The sequence below is a fragment of the Numida meleagris genome, chromosome 6, assembly GCF_002078875.1.
Source record: "Numida meleagris isolate 19003 breed g44 Domestic line chromosome 6, NumMel1.0, whole genome shotgun sequence".
Lineage (NCBI taxonomy): Eukaryota > Metazoa > Chordata > Aves > Galliformes > Numididae > Numida > Numida meleagris.
Genome location: NC_034414.1, coordinates 15,738,856 through 15,755,996, shown reverse-complemented (window position 1 = coordinate 15,755,996; position 17,141 = coordinate 15,738,856). Strand labels below are relative to the sequence as shown.

At 40.3% G+C, this 17,141-nt stretch overlaps 1 protein-coding gene across 14 annotated transcripts in view; it reads left to right on the top strand.

Moving 5' to 3' along the window:
- TSPAN4 (tetraspanin 4) overlaps window positions 1-17,141 on the top strand; it is a 406,942-nt gene that overhangs the window by 83,078 nt on the left and 306,723 nt on the right. For 6 of the 14 annotated variants that reach the window (XM_021402764.1, XM_021402771.1, XM_021402770.1 and 3 more), the window contains exon 3: window positions 12,535-12,627. The exons of 6 other annotated variants lie outside the window; for them this stretch is intronic. The gene's annotated coding sequence lies outside the window, so the exon portion shown is untranslated. The remainder of the gene's footprint in view (window positions 1-12,534; window positions 12,628-17,141) is intronic. 2 more of the 14 variants (XM_021402768.1, XM_021402777.1) reach the window with 1 other exon arrangement.

Sequence of the window (17,141 nt, the reverse complement as noted above, 5' to 3'; positions counted from 1 at the left end):
CTGACTATCCCCACTGAGACTCAGTTCCTGGAGGAATTAACTCCAGGAATGGCTGAACATACATGCCTCTATCGCCATTTTCTGTGTTAGTGTCTCAGAGGAAAATGATGCATTGCTTACTGTTTGGATTCATGTCTGGAAAATATTTCTGGGCATCTTAGGGAACAGCACATAAGTCTTTATTTCTTAGGGAGGTTTAGCTTCTGCAGAATCTGAATCTCATCTGTAGCCCACATTAATTTATTGCATTTATATATTGAGCAGGCTGCATTCAATGTGTCAATTGAATACAGAGATGATTTAAAAACATGAAGCATTTTGGAGAGAGATTAAACTGTTTTCTTGTTCAGCATTTCATATCTTATTGCCATGAAAATTGAAACTGTAAGTATTAATAAATTAATTGACATACTTGTTAGTCTCATTGTAACATTGTGGCCAATCCACAAATGATGAGTCATAACTTCAAAAGCATGAGAATCCTTAGAATTTTGGGGTTATTTCACAGTGCTGAGTTTTATTTTTGTCTTCTCCTTTAAAGAGCACTTAAGGTTAGAATTCCTAAGCTTTCTTCTGCAGTGAGGAGTAGCAGAAAGTTTGTTTTCTTTTAAAAAAAGACAAGATAGTTATCCTCAAGAAAAGAGATTTATAGGAATAGTAAAAGTTGACAGATCTACAACTTTCCCTGTATCCTTTCAGCTGTGATTTAAATTCCTTAAAGAAACAGCTAGCAAAGAACGGACTAACAAATGGATAATGTTAATTTGAGATTGTCAAAGCAGATCTGAGGCTGGCACTTCCTTCTTCCATCTTTTCTTCCCCCTGCCTCATTACCCTTTTATTAAACCCGGAAGTGGTTACAACAGCATTAGCCCCAGTTGTCTCTGTGGCCATGCAGCAGGACCACAGCACTTCTGACAGGAAGCTCAAGCAAGATAAGTTCCAGAAACTACCTCATCTTGCAACTTCTTGCGAGAGTGGTAGTATTGTACTAGAACCCATTGCTACTGAAATGTAGTGGTGTTACAAAATTTGGAAATATTAGCTCAGTGTTCAGAGGTGATTGAAGACAAAATGAAAAAAAGTTGTTCTGTGCATGAATTCATGAATTTCTAGGCTCATCAGCCTGGAAAAGAAGTAAATGAGAGATCATGAGAGAAGGCTAGTGAAATCATAAAGAGGGAAGAGAAGATAAAATTGGGAGTGATTGTTCGCCATCTCATAAATTGGGTATTAGAGCTGTTTGATGAAGTAATATTAGGTTGTGGTTTTTTTTGTAAATTAAAACCTATTTTTCTGAAATACAGAATGGAAGCGTGGAACTCATTGCAACAGCATGTTATTGGGGCTAAAAGTATGCATAGGCTTAAAAAATTAAAATAATATTAATGAATGAGTGTTTCATGGATTATTAAACATGATAGTTCAATCGCAGCCTCCAGCTGAGGAACTGTAAGCCTCTGATAGTTGGCTGGAACACTTTAAGGAAAGGAATGCACCAGGAGGCAGTCACGCTACCTTCTCCTGGTTTTTAATTCTTTCCATTGTCCCTTCTACCAATTCATTGTTTGGGAGTGGATGGTAGACTGGTTGGACGTGTGTGTTCCTGTTCCTGTGCTTAGTGGGTTGTGGGGTTGGCATGTGACTTGGCTTGTGTAGGACTATATATTGGAGCAACTTCAACAGGCTAATGAGAAAGCTCAGAGTCAAATGAACTCCTTCCAGACATCATCACATGCATACTCATATTTTCTGGAAGGCTTTTCTGTGCAGTTAGGTTTCATCTGTTTTATTTCAATGGAATAGGATCTTTGTGCAGATTACATGGTGAAGTCTGCTGAGATGCACTTATAAAAATCTCCACTAGTTGTCACTCGAGCCTTACTTTAAATCTGACTTCAAACCCAGTTCAAGCTCTTCTTGGCTTGTATAAAATGATTCCTAGGCCCCAAACAACGAGCATCTGTGACAAATGTTGCCATTGGGTCTTTATGAAACTCATCGATAGGAAGCGTTTTATATCTATGAGATGGCAGCCTCAGAGAGTGTTGTTCTGTGGGTTTTGGCTTTTTGTGCCATTATTTTAACAGCATCTTGTCCAAGAACTGAACTAGTGTGGGGCCTGATGCGTCAGCTGCTGCATGCACACTGAGCAACAACTGCCCTCCCTGGAGAGATGAGAGTCTCAATGAGCACATCCCGTCCTAGGGAACGAGAAGCTACAGAAGCATGAAAAGGTTGTGGCGGTGCCTCAGTCACCTTGATTTTAGATGTTGATAAAGGCTTCCTTGAGTACAAGGTAGCAGGACTGATGGAAAGAGTGGCATCAATGATGAGAAGGGGCTCTGTAGAGATGCAGTGTGCCTCGTTCCCAGGATTATTTCCTTCCTTTGGTTTCTTCCAGTTAAAACTACAGATGCTTCTTCACTGTGCATGTGTTTTGCAGGTACACCTTTTGCCTAGTTTTACTACTTTGATGCTTATAGTCAAAGCCACACTGAGTTTAATAGATTTCATAAACTAGATAAGCATCTTATTTTTCTATCCTTAATTCTGCGTGTTGCAGCTTTGAACTGAGAGAACGCGTCCTTTGTTATTTGTGTTGGATGTGGTATTTTGTTGAACAAATCATGTTCTGTACAATCTGATGCTTGTTGTTGCGAAGATGGGAAGGGAGAGATTATGTTTCCTTAGAATAGTTTGCAGCCTGAGTGAATCACGGGAAAATGTAAATGTCACAATTTAGGCTTTTAATTTCTCATTATTTTAACAAGACTGTCTTGTCCTTTAGTTTCATGGCTGGCAAACCTGTCTTGCCATTTCTCTTTATCAGACTTGCTTGGCTTGCCCCACTCCACAAAGAGTTGCAGGTGTTAACCCAATTGATAATACCTGAGGTTGATGCAGATCATTCCTCTTGGGAAAGCTGTGCGTTCAGACAGGAGTAGCTCTCTGTTTTCTGTGGAAGGAGATGAACAAGACTTGCCTGATTGGCAAGCTCATAAGGAAAATGTGTTCCTGTTTCTGTGTGCTTTGGCTTCAGTAAACTTCTGTTATTTAAGGTAGTAATCAATGATGTAGTTCAGTGAACAAGAGCAACTAGGACCTAATCTACCCTCCTCCCACAGGCTCACTTTGCCTGTAAATACCATGACATGTTCTACAAGGTGCACTCTGGAGCAAGGATGGCATGCGGTTTTAAAGCAGCCTACCCTGTGTGGGAGTTTGTTCTTACAAATCAGTTACTGTTTCTAATCTCACAGTGCTTAAGTAGTAGGAGAATCTAGGAAAAAACAAACTGTTTTTCATGATTTAATGAAAATTTATTTTCATAAAAATCCCTATTTTAAATGAAATGAAACTGAAATGGTTTGTTTTTCAATGACTTGTTCATCGTAAGAGTGTTGTTCTGTCTCAATTCTTGCTATGAAACTTTCTTAGAAATTATTGTTCAAATCCTTCCTCCTGTAAAAGAGGAAAGAAAATTAGCTCAGATTGAATTGCTCTCAAGATGTTTCTCCTTTAATGTTAGAGAATGTTTATTTCCTCCTCCAGCCATGTTTCCTTTGAAATAATTATGTGCAGTTTTGGAAGTGCTTTGAGTCCAGAGCATCAGGATGAGTATCAAGGAAACATGGTATTATTTCTAAACCAATGGGTAGAATGCTTGTGTTTGAATCTTAGTATTTATTATGTTTCATTTATATACTGAGATCAAGTGAGGTAGGGATTTTATTTGCATGAGAAACATGTCTTTTTTTATCTTTATTGTAACAGTCCATATTTTGCTTGTTTTGTAGAAACCTTTAACTGTTTCTCTGATTTTTTTCTTCTTTCATCTTCTAAAAACCGAAGTAAACCACGAGGATTTGGAATTACCTTCCCCCATATCATTTTTCAAATGTGGGAGAAAATGATCAGAAACTTATTGCTCTTAATCGCCTTTTAATTATTTTACACTAATTAAATCTCACCATTGCTCATTAAGGTATTGTGCAGAAAGTGTATTAATAATCCTCCACGAGCAGCATCTGTGAAAGCTCTTGGTAGCTGTTAACTTGGCAAGGAGGATTTTCACTGATGTAAGCAAATAGCAAACGATGAGGTTTGCTGCTCTGTTGTCACCTGGGCCAGCCTCAGAGGAACTGAGGGGTGAAAGATAAAAAATATAGATTTATATAACACCAAGAAAACAAGCTCCTGAGGTTGGAGCAGCCCATTCTGGAGATGATTGTTTAACTCATAAAGTCACCATTTTTTTTATTCTGCACATTCACAGTCCTTATTAGCCAATTTGGTGGCTTCCTCGATTCAAGCCATTTTGTAATAAAATCAGAGAGTTTCCAGACAGTAGTGACTCCTTAGGTGCTTACATCATGTCTCCTGTGGTGGCAAAAAGTCTGAGGCAGGGATCAATGAGTTATAATGCATGAAACAACTTATTTAAGCCTGCCCACGTGCTTCTGAGAGAAGGATGATACCACCAAGACCAGTACTTGAGGAGTTGAGCTGATGCTTGGCGTGATATAGGTGTAGTTTGACCTTGAGGGGATCCTTCAGCTCTGTCAGTGACTCTTCATTTTAACAGTTGCGCAAAATTTCATTCTACTGCAACCAGTCTTTGAGCTTGAATTAAAAACCTCTGTGTCCCTGTAATGCAAAGAATAAAGTGTGTGGTAAAACAACTTCAGGTGTGAGTTGGATTTAAAGCTTAAGGAGAAGTTTGAGGAGCTGTTAAGTTTTCCCAATGGCACCCATACAGAGACGATGTTGAAATAATTTGGTAGCAAAATGAAAGTAGTTGCAGTAGCAGTGAGGGAGGCTTTATCTGCTTTTCCAGTACACTTGGCAATTAATTACTTTGATATGGCATCACCTTTTTTTTTTTTTTGCAAAGGTTAATGTTAGTTATAACACCATGTCAAGTAGCTTAGCTCAAGGCATTGCTGTGAGCATGAAAGAATTTGGTCAGGTACTTCCTGGTGTTCAATCTCATATAGGATCGGTCTCATCTCCCTTAAAAAGAGAAGCAGAAATGGTATGCTGTCTTTGCATGCGTGTCTCCAAGAAAACAAATAGTGTAGCACGCTCCAGGGTTGGAGTTGTATACAACACTGTCTGAACCTTAGTTGACATTTTAGGTATTCAACTGTGAAAAAAGGAGAGTCTGCCTATTGGTTCATGAGGGAATCTGGAAATGAGGAACTGCAGTAATTAAAATCTTTCTGGTGTGAAATTCTACTGAAAATACTTAGCATCTGCCATCCAAAAACTTTAAAATACTAAACAAGCTTTCAGCTTTCTTACGAGGAGGTAAACATCAATGTTCCTTGCTTTACAGAATCTGGAATTATATATGCGCCAAGTGACTTTGTCCAGTCATATGCAGTGAACCAAAGTGGAATTCTCTGAGGATTTTAACATTAATGTTGGAGGTCTTTCCATACATACAAGAGCAGTTACCACAAATGGCAAAGCAGTCTAACCTACTGTAGGCTGAATGTGAGTTTTAGGAACTTGTCAGTCAAGGAGAGGTCAACTGGCTTGTTCTGGAAGGGTTAGGGAGACTTCTGCTGTTGTGAAAGACAGAGTTAAGACTATAAATTTGCTTCTTCCTTGCACAAATTTCTTTCAGAAAGAGCAGAACTGATACAAGTTGAATTTTAAGGAAAAGCATTTCTTCAATCAAAAATATAAGGGCACTTTTAAAAATACAGCTTAGAGTCTTACTTAGCTTGTAAACCATATTAACGCACCATATGAAATGGCTTATTACAGAAGCATGATACTTGAAAGCAGTCAGATCAGTAATAAAATGTAGCTTGACCAAGATCTGGCTGAAAAGAATTGGATTGAATAATAGCTGTGCATAGTAAAGTATTTCAAGTGGAGCATTAGGCACTCTCACCTTCATGGAAGTGTAATTGCATTTCACATAAAATCCTCAAAGCACCTACCTTTAAGCTTAGTTGGGTTACCAAGGGGAGACATTAGAAAGGGATTTGGGGGTTGTATTGCACAAGCCTACGTATTGATGGAGACTCTGAAAGACTATAGGCAAACCTTGATGAGATTGGAAGCAGAAATAAGTGATGAAAAGTACAATACATTTACCATTTACAGAGATCTCTGCTGCTGTGTATTCTGGCCTGATGATCATTATTATTTTTATTATTACTTATAGACTTATATTTGGAGATTTCAATGTGACTGAGTTTTGAGATTTGTGTTGTCTTTAAAGTGCTCAGTATGGCAGTCAGAAAGTGTAGCGGTAATTCATCAGGTGTGAGCACAAATACTTTTTTGACAGATGCAATTAAGCTGTGTGTCTTAGCAACATTTTTCTTAGCCACAGGTCAATGTTCTCTCCATTTATTCAGGCCTTTCTTTTAAGTGACAAATGATGCAAGACAGCTGTTTTAAAAACAGGACTCACTTCAGAGTCAGAGGTGAGAAAACGCTTTGTGTGTAATGGAAAGGCCAATACCAGTGTTTCCACAGAGAGCTTTAGAAAGTTTTTTTTTGTCTCTAAAAACAGGAGGTAGATAGCACTACTGTTTCTAGTGTGAACACAGAATATCGTTGCTACTTAGCATCCTGCTAGTGCTCATACAGGTGCAGGAATCTGAGTGCTCTGCATCACCTGTGGGTGCAGAGTCAATGTCGTATACTTCTAGCCTCACTGCTCTAGGAGTATACCTGCCTTTTATTCTGCCATATGATGAGATTTTTGTACTGTTCTGCTCCCAGCCCCAACTGTCTTGTGTTTGTGCCTGCTTTCTGATTGTTTGGTGAGCCGCTGCACTTACGACAGAGTATCTTGGGTCTGAACTCCCCAATGGGCTGCCCTTACAGCCTCAGTCCAATGTCTTTATATAGCTCTTTACATACCAAACTGTTTCTCAAGTCAACTCTCCTTTCCTCATTTGAGGACCTTGAACTTGGAAAAAATGGTATATAGTCTTGGGCTGAAGTGTTCTCTTGAAACACTGGACTGGAAGTGTGTAAAGAGACACGCACTAGATTCTCTTGTGAACCATGGTAGCATTTTTCAGATTATAGAGAACTGCTTCTTGTGGGATAAAAAAGAAAGTTAATTCTTCTTTTCTTAGCCTCTCAAAAGAGGACGAAATAAAACAGTTGTTCTCATAGCATGGGATACCCGTATCAGGAGATTTTATTTCCTGATGAGGAGGAGAAAACTATTCTTGCTTTCTGTATACTCTGCCTGCTGAGAGCTGTATGAAGCAGATGACTAGATATCTCATGAAGACTTTCAAGCATTCTTTTGCACTCCGTAGTAACAGGCCTGCAAAGCAGTGTAGGGTATGCAGAAAATGGCAAGGAGCAGAAGAACACCTGTCCTCTCTAAGCCTTTGGCTCTCAATAGACATGTTCAGGGGTTAGCAGTTGATGGATTGTCTCTAGTAATTATATTTGCAGCCGTTTAAAGGCAGAAAATGTGATTTGGTGTTGATGACTGGAGTTATTTAAAGTAGCTGTTTAAAACGTGAAGCCTGTGGGAACTGTGTTGATTAAGAGAGAAAAATGCCAGATGTTTCAGGTACAGTAGATGTCGAGAAGGGATTAATTAATAGTTTGTGTAAGTATGTATTTGCTATGACTAAAGCTCATGTACTGAGAAGGGAGTGATTAGTTTCTTTTGCTAAGGGTTAGTGAGGAAAAGTTGCTGGAAAGTGATTAATGAGGTTTCACTATACTGAGTTTATGAATCCCATGCACAGTGAATTCCAGCTTTGAAGGTCTCATGTTAGATATTCCCACAATTTCTTTCCTATTCTGTTACTTATCTAGGAATGTACACGCGTGTTGTGCAGCCTTGTAGATGTGAATTTGTAGAACAAGATACTACTGAAGCACCCAGCACTCACACTTCTATACATTTCTAGGATGTTTACTTTGGACTGGCTCTAGCCTGTCCGATGGATGCCTTGCCCATTATCAGATGAGCACATCCTCCTGTAGTTTGAAATAAAAATAATTCAGTTCACGTGCTCTGAGTCCAGTTCCACAGTGTGAGCCAAAGGATGCTAAGATGGGGGCAGACACTGCACTCCTGATCCAAAATACTGTTATGCTATTTGAGAATGTAAGTCTTCAGTGTTTTCTGTTTCAAAAGATCTCTGGAGCTAAGTGTTCCGTTCCTTCCTCCACTTAGCAAGTGAGGAACTGATTCAGGGAGAGGCTAAGTGCCTTGAGCGCAGTTGCAGGAGTGCTTGATTAGGATGCTGAAGGCACTCTGTTCTCTGCCAGTGTGATACACTGTCTTGCATGTTCTCCTGAGATTGCTTGTCAATCGGTGTAGCTGTAATCCATGTCTGAATGGGGACAGCGACTGCGTAGGTGTGGTGTTTTCACACGGGCAACTTGTGATGATACTGACGTTTTTCTCTAGAGGCATTTTATAATGTGTGTCTGGACAAAGCACAGTCCCTGAGATGCTCATTGCTGGTTACGGTTCTCATTTCTCAGGAACTGTTGCAAACGTTATCTCTGAGACAGATTGACTGAAACATCAATCAAAACAATTGATTAGTTTTATTGTTTGTCTTCTTGAATGCAAACATTCTCATTTCACAGTTGCCAGCTTTGTATATTCTGTTACTCTGTTAAATTTGGCATTTTCCTTTGGAGCTCTCATGGGCTGTTCAACTGCAAGAAATGGTATGCTCTGCCTTCTGAGCCTGGATGCCACACAGGTATGAAGGGTCTTAGTAGTGTAATCTGTGTGAGTTTGGTCTAGACTAGATTTTCGTCATAACTGTAATGCTTAACAAGATCGTCCTAATAAAGTTAGTGTGTTTCAGGATGTAGAATATAATGCTGGCCCTGTTGATATTGTTGACAAAACTCCAGTAATCTTGGCCCAGATGAAGATTTTACTTGAATAATTCAAGGTTTTGTATTTTCTGCTGAGCCAAAGCCCTTGGTTTTTGAGGCATCCGATGAAATAGTTTTATCTCAGTTTGTTTAGGCTTTGTTTTAAATGCCAGCTTGTCACTTCTGTTAGGTATCTTTCTTCTCTCTCATTTTGTAGGGTTTTGTTCCTTTCCTTTGGAGTCCAAATGCAACTTGTTTATTTTGGGAGGAGGCAGGAGTGAAATCTCTTTTACAGTTATCTGACATGTGCCATCCCCCAACAAAGCCCACCAATTTCATTCACTTCCTCAGCATCGTGGAAGCATTAAGAGTTTGAAGCCTCTTCTAAGAAGCCCTCTTATACAATGGCAATCTTCAGCCATACTAGTCTGTTTTGTGTATATGCACAATATGTATATACATTTACATGTTTTTATAAGAGTATGTACACACTCTTTTCCTTTTTCTTGGGTGTTATTTCTGTATAGAGCTTCCCAGGAGCATTCTCTTTCACAGGTTGACTGTTTCAATGCCTGTGTAGCCTAAACACTAGAACAAGTCTACTGTTTCTTACAGTTCCTGTTGTTTCTGGACTTAGTCATTTTAGCCCTCTGGTGCCAGCTGAGGCTCTTGGAAAGAAAGAATGCTCTCTTTTATCCTGCAGTTCATTTTTCCCATGGATCCTCTTGGATTTTACTGACAAAAAGGAGCCCTGTTCCTTTTCCTCTCCTAGGATTTTCATTGACTTCAAGGGAAGTACAAAAGTAATTCCCACTGTCATGAAGCTCAAACCACAAGTTCTGCACCCAAAACTGTTGCAGAAAACTGGGCTGGCACTGGTTGAAGTACTGATGGATTCAGGAGTTGCATCATGATATTGGTTTGGCTGTGTTTTTACCAGTAGGGATGAATATGGACTGCAAAAAGTTGGTCATTTCCCAGGAGTCTGTAGGAGTTGTGTATATTACAGATCCGTGGACATGGGGGTTTGCTAGGCGAACATACCTGCTCCCCCCACTAAGACGTTTGTCTTAAGTGACCTGTGGAAGTTTTGCTGGCTATAGTCTTAACACAAAACAGAATTCGTGACCCTGCTAGTTGCACAGTGTCGTAAATATATCCTAGAGAGTTGCTGCCTGTTGGTCATGTCAAATTACGCATTTTGAGTAAATACTCATGCTTGCTATCTTCTAACTCTGCTCTGTGATGAGCTTGCTTATAATAAATGACTTCATTGTGACATTCAGTGAGTTAAATACAGTTGCTTGATCTTACTATCAGGGGTGTGCGCTGTTATCTGGGAACAGTAACAAGATGCCTGATTAAAATAACATCACTCATATCTCCCATCCCTGCTCTCTGCAAATGCCAGTTTCTTCTTGACAAGCGCTGTAGCATTTCATAGCACTGCACACACAATCTTAATGGAAATGCAAGTGAAGCTGTCTTAATGCAGCAATTATGATGAAACATAAGATGTTTGGGCAAACATCTGGACTGTACAAATAAGCTGTAAGCTGTAATTCCGTGGCTGCAAAGCTCTGAAAACTGGTGATTTTACTGTCACTTTGAATTGAAGGTATTTTTCTATCATGTTTGCCGTGACACAGCTTGATGGCCTCGTTGCTGGTCATCAGGATCACATTGCATCGTGTTCCTTACTGCAGGTGATGTTGAAGAATTTACCCTTTGGATGGGTAACGCAGAAAGGGAATATGCTCATTTCAGAGTGCTCTAAACATGGTAGGCTCGGGTCAGGTATATGACAAAGTGGTAACCAGACCCAGCTGAAAGTCTTAGGTCGAGGGCTGAGGCTCAAGGTTGCCTGTCCTTTGCACAGTGTTCCTGTTTGTTCTGCAACAGGCATTTCCCTGATGTGTTGTTTCAGTGGTTATTTGCTCTTTCCTCTTGTTAGATAGCTTCAGAAAGTACTCAGCCAGATGGGCTGTTTGATTTTCTGGATGTTTCACTCTTTCATGTTTAGTGGAGTCAATATATGTCAATTTTTCATCCGTAAAGCAGAGTTAAAACTTTTCTATTTAATATTGTGCTGTGACGATAAATTAAGAGGTTCATTTCTTTTTTTTTGCTGTGTCAGGAAGAGAGTTAATATAGTTTAAAGATGAATATGCAAATTTCAAATCTGATCTTTCCTTTCTCCCTGTCTCCCTGTGATACATGTATACTTTGAGGTTTTGGCTCATATGTATCCATGTATGATTTAAGTAATGGCACATTTTAAATATATTTTATTCCTTTTGGATTGCACAGGATAATGCCCTGTACACATGTATGTTTATTCCACCTTTCTTTGACTGTGCTTTATGGCTGTAGGGAGGGAGGTTGTTCTTCAAGGACTTATTCATACTACTACTTAATTATCAGGAGAGAGTGTTAACTGTGTAGCTGGATGACCTGAGATCGGGAGTCAGGCTACAATTGCCAAAGGGAGAAAATATCTTGTGGTTAAGATTGAAGACTGCAGCTCTTACATTTGGTCCCTCTCTTTGCACATCCTTCAGTATCCCAGTGTCATTAAGTGAGGGAGCTTACATTTCCCTGTCTAAGCTAAGTGTTGTAAGAATAAATTAATTGGTATGGATGAGTCACTCAGATGCTCTGGGACTATGGGTTATTTAAAAACGTAAATTTATCACTGAGGCCAGACTTTTCTGAAGGGCTCAGCTTGGGTTTTTAGCTCATGTCGATAGTTTTCTTACCGCTATCATTTAGCATTTGTGTCTCAAGCATGCTTAGAAGCCCTCATAAACATCAATAACGTGTTACGCAAAGGCTTGTTATCCAGGAGTCCTTGCCCTGAATAAGTTGCAGTCAAGTCAGGGGCAATACATGGAGGGAACGTGGCAATAGAGTACACAATACATAGAGCTATCCAACTGGCTCACATATTGCTCTTTATTGTTACTTTTTGGCATTTCTTGCTGATAACATATCTGATGATAGGAGGACAGAAAGACTTTTTTTAGAGAGGTATTAATGTATACAGGCAATCCCAGGGGGGAGGACAAAACTGAAAAAAGCTGAGAAATTTTACAAATGACTGTGGGATGATTTTGGTGTAAAAGAGCTGGGAAGTCAGAAGGAAAGTGTGGTGATAAGAATCCTTGATGTTAAAACATCAAGAGAGCCAGTGGAAAGAAGCATACGAGTTACTGCGATTGTGGCTTTAAGCCAGGAGGACTCTCTGTGGCAGCATTTTAAACAAAGGTAAGTAGTACAAGGTGGTGTTTGTCACGAGAAGAGAGGAAGAGGTTTCAGTAGCAAATTTCCTAGTGAGATCATTGCCGTATTAGTGTGCAGAGACCAGTCTGTCTGTGTGCTGCAAGGTGTATTTCCACTCTAAATTGAATTATTTCAGCTGTCAGCAAATAGTTGATAATATAGTGATCTGTGCTTGGGAGATTCACTCTTCATATTAGTGTTGTATTGCAGCCAGTGCTGAGGCTAGACAGAGCCACTCATCTTCACCTGAAGGTCCCATGTGGACTCACTTAACTTACCCATGAGTGGACAATTAAATAAGAAGAGAGACCTTGTCAGCTCCAGGCATTAATATAAATCTTGGTGCTTGTAATACATTTACATGGCTCTCCCAGGTCTATCCAGACTTATAATCGGCTCTCTTGTTCACAGGTCTTCTGGGATATTGACTGCTCTCTTCTGCTTTGTAGTCCTCCAAATCAGAACTGAGCCCAGGAGGTAACCAGCAGCTTGTTTCTCTGAGAGGTACTTAGTAAATGTGGATATTTTTTTGCTTTGGAGTACGGAAACATTGCCTCATGTAGCGTTAAATGCTCCCTGGGGAAGCTGAGACTCGGGCTTAGCAGGTAGCAGATTTTCACCCTCAAATCTCTATTGTTCAGATATGTTTTAACTTTAAAATGGCTTAGAGTTGTTGTTTCCCGATGGCTGGTACAAGGTCTTTGTGAGCGGATTTGATCTTCTCTCTGTTCAGTAAGAGAAAATGTCTGTATTTTCGGGCTCCAAATGGATTAATGGTCAATACATTTATCACAAAGATTCTAAAGAATCTCTTCTCAATTTCTTTACCTTAACCACATGGAGATGTGTTAAAGATATTACACGTATCGTGGTCCTAACGTAGGCATGATCCACGTGCTTGGGTGGCTTCTGCTATGCTTAAGCCTTTGCTGATGAGCTCCTGAAAGATTTGTGAGCTGAATGGAGTACAGATTTTGACTTATCCTGGAGGAACCTCTTAAGGAGTGAAAGGCAAGGTGCAGATGCAGGCATGCTGGAGCAGAATAGCAAAGAGTTGTCAGAGTTGAATCTGTTCATGCTGCTTTTCCTGGACAACCAGCAGTTTCCTGTGTTCAGACTAGTAAGCTACTGCCTCCAAACATTCGCAAATTGTTTATATAGAATCACATAATATCTGGGATGGATACATGACTGGAAACTGATATTTTTGGATATTCCCCCTGAACCCTAGGAAACACTTTTTGCTCTCAAAATGAGGCTTTCAACTCTCTTCTGTTCCCACAAATAAATAAATAATGGGACATAATTTTATAACCTATCTGCACTGGGAGGTGAGAACTGAGCCTTCACTTCTGGCTTTTCCAAATAGAGGAATTTTACTGGCTTTCAATGGGAAGACGGTCCTACTGTTGTGGAGCCCTAAAGCAAAGTCATTTCTTCAGCTCCTTTCCTTCCTTGCTTCCCTCCATAGAAAGCTCCAAGGTAGTGTCTACCTGATGTGTTATTGGGCGCTTGTATTTCTAGCGTAGATGTGTTGTGAAATCCGAAGTAACCATAAGAGGTAAGGTCAGCAGAATCAAATACTGTCAGAGGCTGATACCTCTAGCTATATGAAGGACATTCAGACTGTCAATGTTTGTTTTGAGAGCAAGAGACATGGATGCTGTGACAGAGCTTTGTTAAGGTGACTCTATGATACAAAATGACTGGCATGCATTTTCTCACTTGGACTGATGAATGCTGGTGCAGAGATAGAAGCTGCCCACTGTATCCTCATTGATCTTCTGTTTTCAGGTGTGTTTTGAGAACCACTTGTAGCAGGCTGCTGCCAGTTACAGAGCAGCCAATAATGATATGAGATAGATGGTGTCAGCTAAGTTTGAGTGGCTATATTTTTCAAACATAGCTTTCAACGCTAAGTGACTGGGCGTCTTCTCTGGGCAGCTGGCATAGCCGTTCCTTATCAATTTGAGCTCAATTTTGTTCTTGTGCAAATGCAAACTGTTGGAAGTGAAGATGAGTTGTATGTGCAACTGCAAGGCAGAATTTCATTCAGACTCATGCTAAATCTGAGTGGCAACAGTTGGTGACATATTCAAATGGCCCCAGATGCTTTGTTTTATTACACAAACCACTGTGAGCTTGCTATGCTCTTTGCCATCTTTCCCTTTCCTCCTTTTCCTTCTGTTCATTCCAGGTGGATGCTAATACATGTACTGCACAATCTGTTAGAGCTTTGGGGGTAACGAAGAGACACTGTGGTGTTAATTCAAGGCACAGCATTGAATGTTGGAAATGGTCCCAGTTGATGAAAGATTTGTGTGTGTGCGTGTTTTTGTGTGTATTAATATAGACTGTCTGGTTGATATTTGTTTTTTTAATTCAATTTGATGAACACAAAACATCTTCTGTTTCTGCTACTGCAGAGACAATATTTACAGCTGAAACTCTTGTGGTGATAATGCCTCAGTAGTTTATGTTCCCAAGCACTGCTGAACTGCTGATTACGACCTTTCAAGTCTTTGTGGTAACAGCCGCAGTAATGCTTTGCCTTCCTTTACTTAGGCTGTTTATGCTGGAGGTCAAGTATAACTGTGTCAGCAGTCAGAAATACCCTGCAAGAAATAATTAAGCCTTTACACTTTTCCTTGCATTGTATTTTGTCATTTCTTAAAAGCAGTTTTATTGCCTATATGCTGGATATTTAGGCTCATGGCTCCTTTTCAGTCACTGTTTTGGTTTTTTTCCTGAATAAGTCTGAATCTCAGACAAATAATTTTGCAAAGCAAAGTAGGCACTGTAGCACGAATCCAGAGGGAAGGCTCCCATCTGCTGGTCCACAGCTCCTCAATGCCTTTATGGATGATCTCTCTGGACAGAGGTTTCAATACTGAACCTGCAGATGTGGTTCTGTGACTGTTCTTTACAACAAGATGTTTGTGTTTGGTCTATTGCAGAATTGTTTGTTCTAAGCCCCCTGGGATTCATTTTCCCTGCCCCCCCCCCACTTCAATATGGTCTGTACCGATGGGTCTGTGTTTCTGTCATGAGCAATCCCATTAATGGCCATAAGGAATCTTGGCATTAAGCTACTGCATAAATGTGTGGCTTTGGCTTTGCTGTAAGCTGAAGTGCCAGTATTAACGTGCTGCTCCTCTTGGTAAGAGATGATTTCAGATTAAAGTACTATTGTGCACATGCTGAGTAAATGAGTGTTTTGTCTGACCCGCAAGTGAGTTGTCCTTTAATTCAGAGATCAAAAATAGGAGTGATATAAGTCATAGCTCAAATGTGCAGACAGTATATAACATTACTATGTGTAGTGTAATTTGAAAAGAATAGTCTGATTTCAAATTCCTTCTGAAGATTTGCAGCAAAAGGGGCTTGTTTGCTTATTGTCCTCTGTGTGTTGGGCTTTGAGTATGCATCCAGCCTGCCTACCTGATTGACTTGAAATTCCAGTTGGCTTCATCTATGTTAACTGCTCTACTAGACTTCCTAGAAGCTGATGCTGGCTGCCGTTATCTTCAGCTGAGTAGCTGCTTGTCCTCTAGAGGAGGTTCAAATGAATAAATTCATTTAAGATATTGTGTCACCAACATGTGACACAATAAGAAGCTGGTGCTTCTGTGAGCACTGAACGTTCCTGGAGATCAGACTGTGCATCTCAGATAGTACTCTTAGAGCAGTGCGTGGCTGTCTTTAGCCCCAGACTTGCCTGTCCTGTAAGAATGCTTTGTCCCATTCATGTCAGAACTTCCTTGTTCTACCACAAGCAGAGCTGGCTCATACAAGTCACAGCTTCTGTCATTACACTGCTAATGGCCAGCCTCAGTCCAGCTCTGGGCAGCCTGAGTGAGGCTGCCCCAAGGGAAGGACAATCCAACCCTGTATTATGAACAGTCATATTACAGGCAAAGTGTGAAAACTTAAATTCTGACATTTCTCCGCAATTATGTGTTTGACTTTGTAAATCAGTACTCTTTTTGAGGTTCTTTGTCAGCAGGATGCATGCTAATTTATTGACAGCTAAGGAGCAATAAGACTTGGAAAACATTCACCCTAATTAGGAGATGGATATTCACTGGAGTTCAGGATTTGTCCATGCACTTGTTTTTGCAAGAGGTGATCTCTTTTGTCTTTTTCTAGATGATTATGTTCAAAGCTTGTCTTTTCCTAGTGTGATCCCATAGCTAGTGTCAGGCCCCTTCCTCCTAGTCCTGCTTCAGTCTCTGTTCCCTTGATCACTTAGCTGCTTTTGTGGGCTTTCAACCTACTTTTTCTCTCCTGACCCCACCAAATACAGTATTTACTTATTCACCTTCCTTGCCTTTGCCCGGCTAGTTGCAGTTCTCTATTTCTCCATTGTTCTTATATATTACTTTTCCTTCAATTTTCTGGTCTGTGCAAGCTCTGAAAAATGCTCGCATTGTCCTTCTCCTGCATGCCCCTCACAATGGCTGGTGCTCCACTCCTTGCCTTGGTTCTTGTGCTGCTTTCTCTGCCTTAGCAGGTGAGAACTGCTCAGAGTGCTCCCGCTTGCTTCCCTTGCCCCTGCAGTGTTGAGGCATTGGTCTGGCACACCCTGGAGATGCTGTTGCAGAACATACAGTCCAGTTCTCTAGCCTGGGGTGAGCTTGCTGTCCTGGGAGCTTTGTAAGTGTGAGGTATCCTAAAGCCTTTACTGAGCTTGTGCAGACTGCAGCATTTCAATTGCAGGTGTGAAGCTACGTCATAGCTGCTGTTTTATTCCAGAATGTGTAAATTAGTCATGTTTGAGTGAATTCTGGCTGCATTGCAGTTAAGAAAAAAAATAGATAACGCCAGCTATAACAAACAAACTCTGAAGCGTTACAGGTAAGTGAGATATTCTAAGCCCTTCTGGGTATATTAATACATTATCTTGTTAACACTGAAGTTCTTTCCCTCTCTTTACTCTCTTGGACCCTCTGTCCCCAAATAGGAAAGTGATGCTAAAAACATCCCTTTGTCCTTTTGTTAAATAAGATGATGGCATG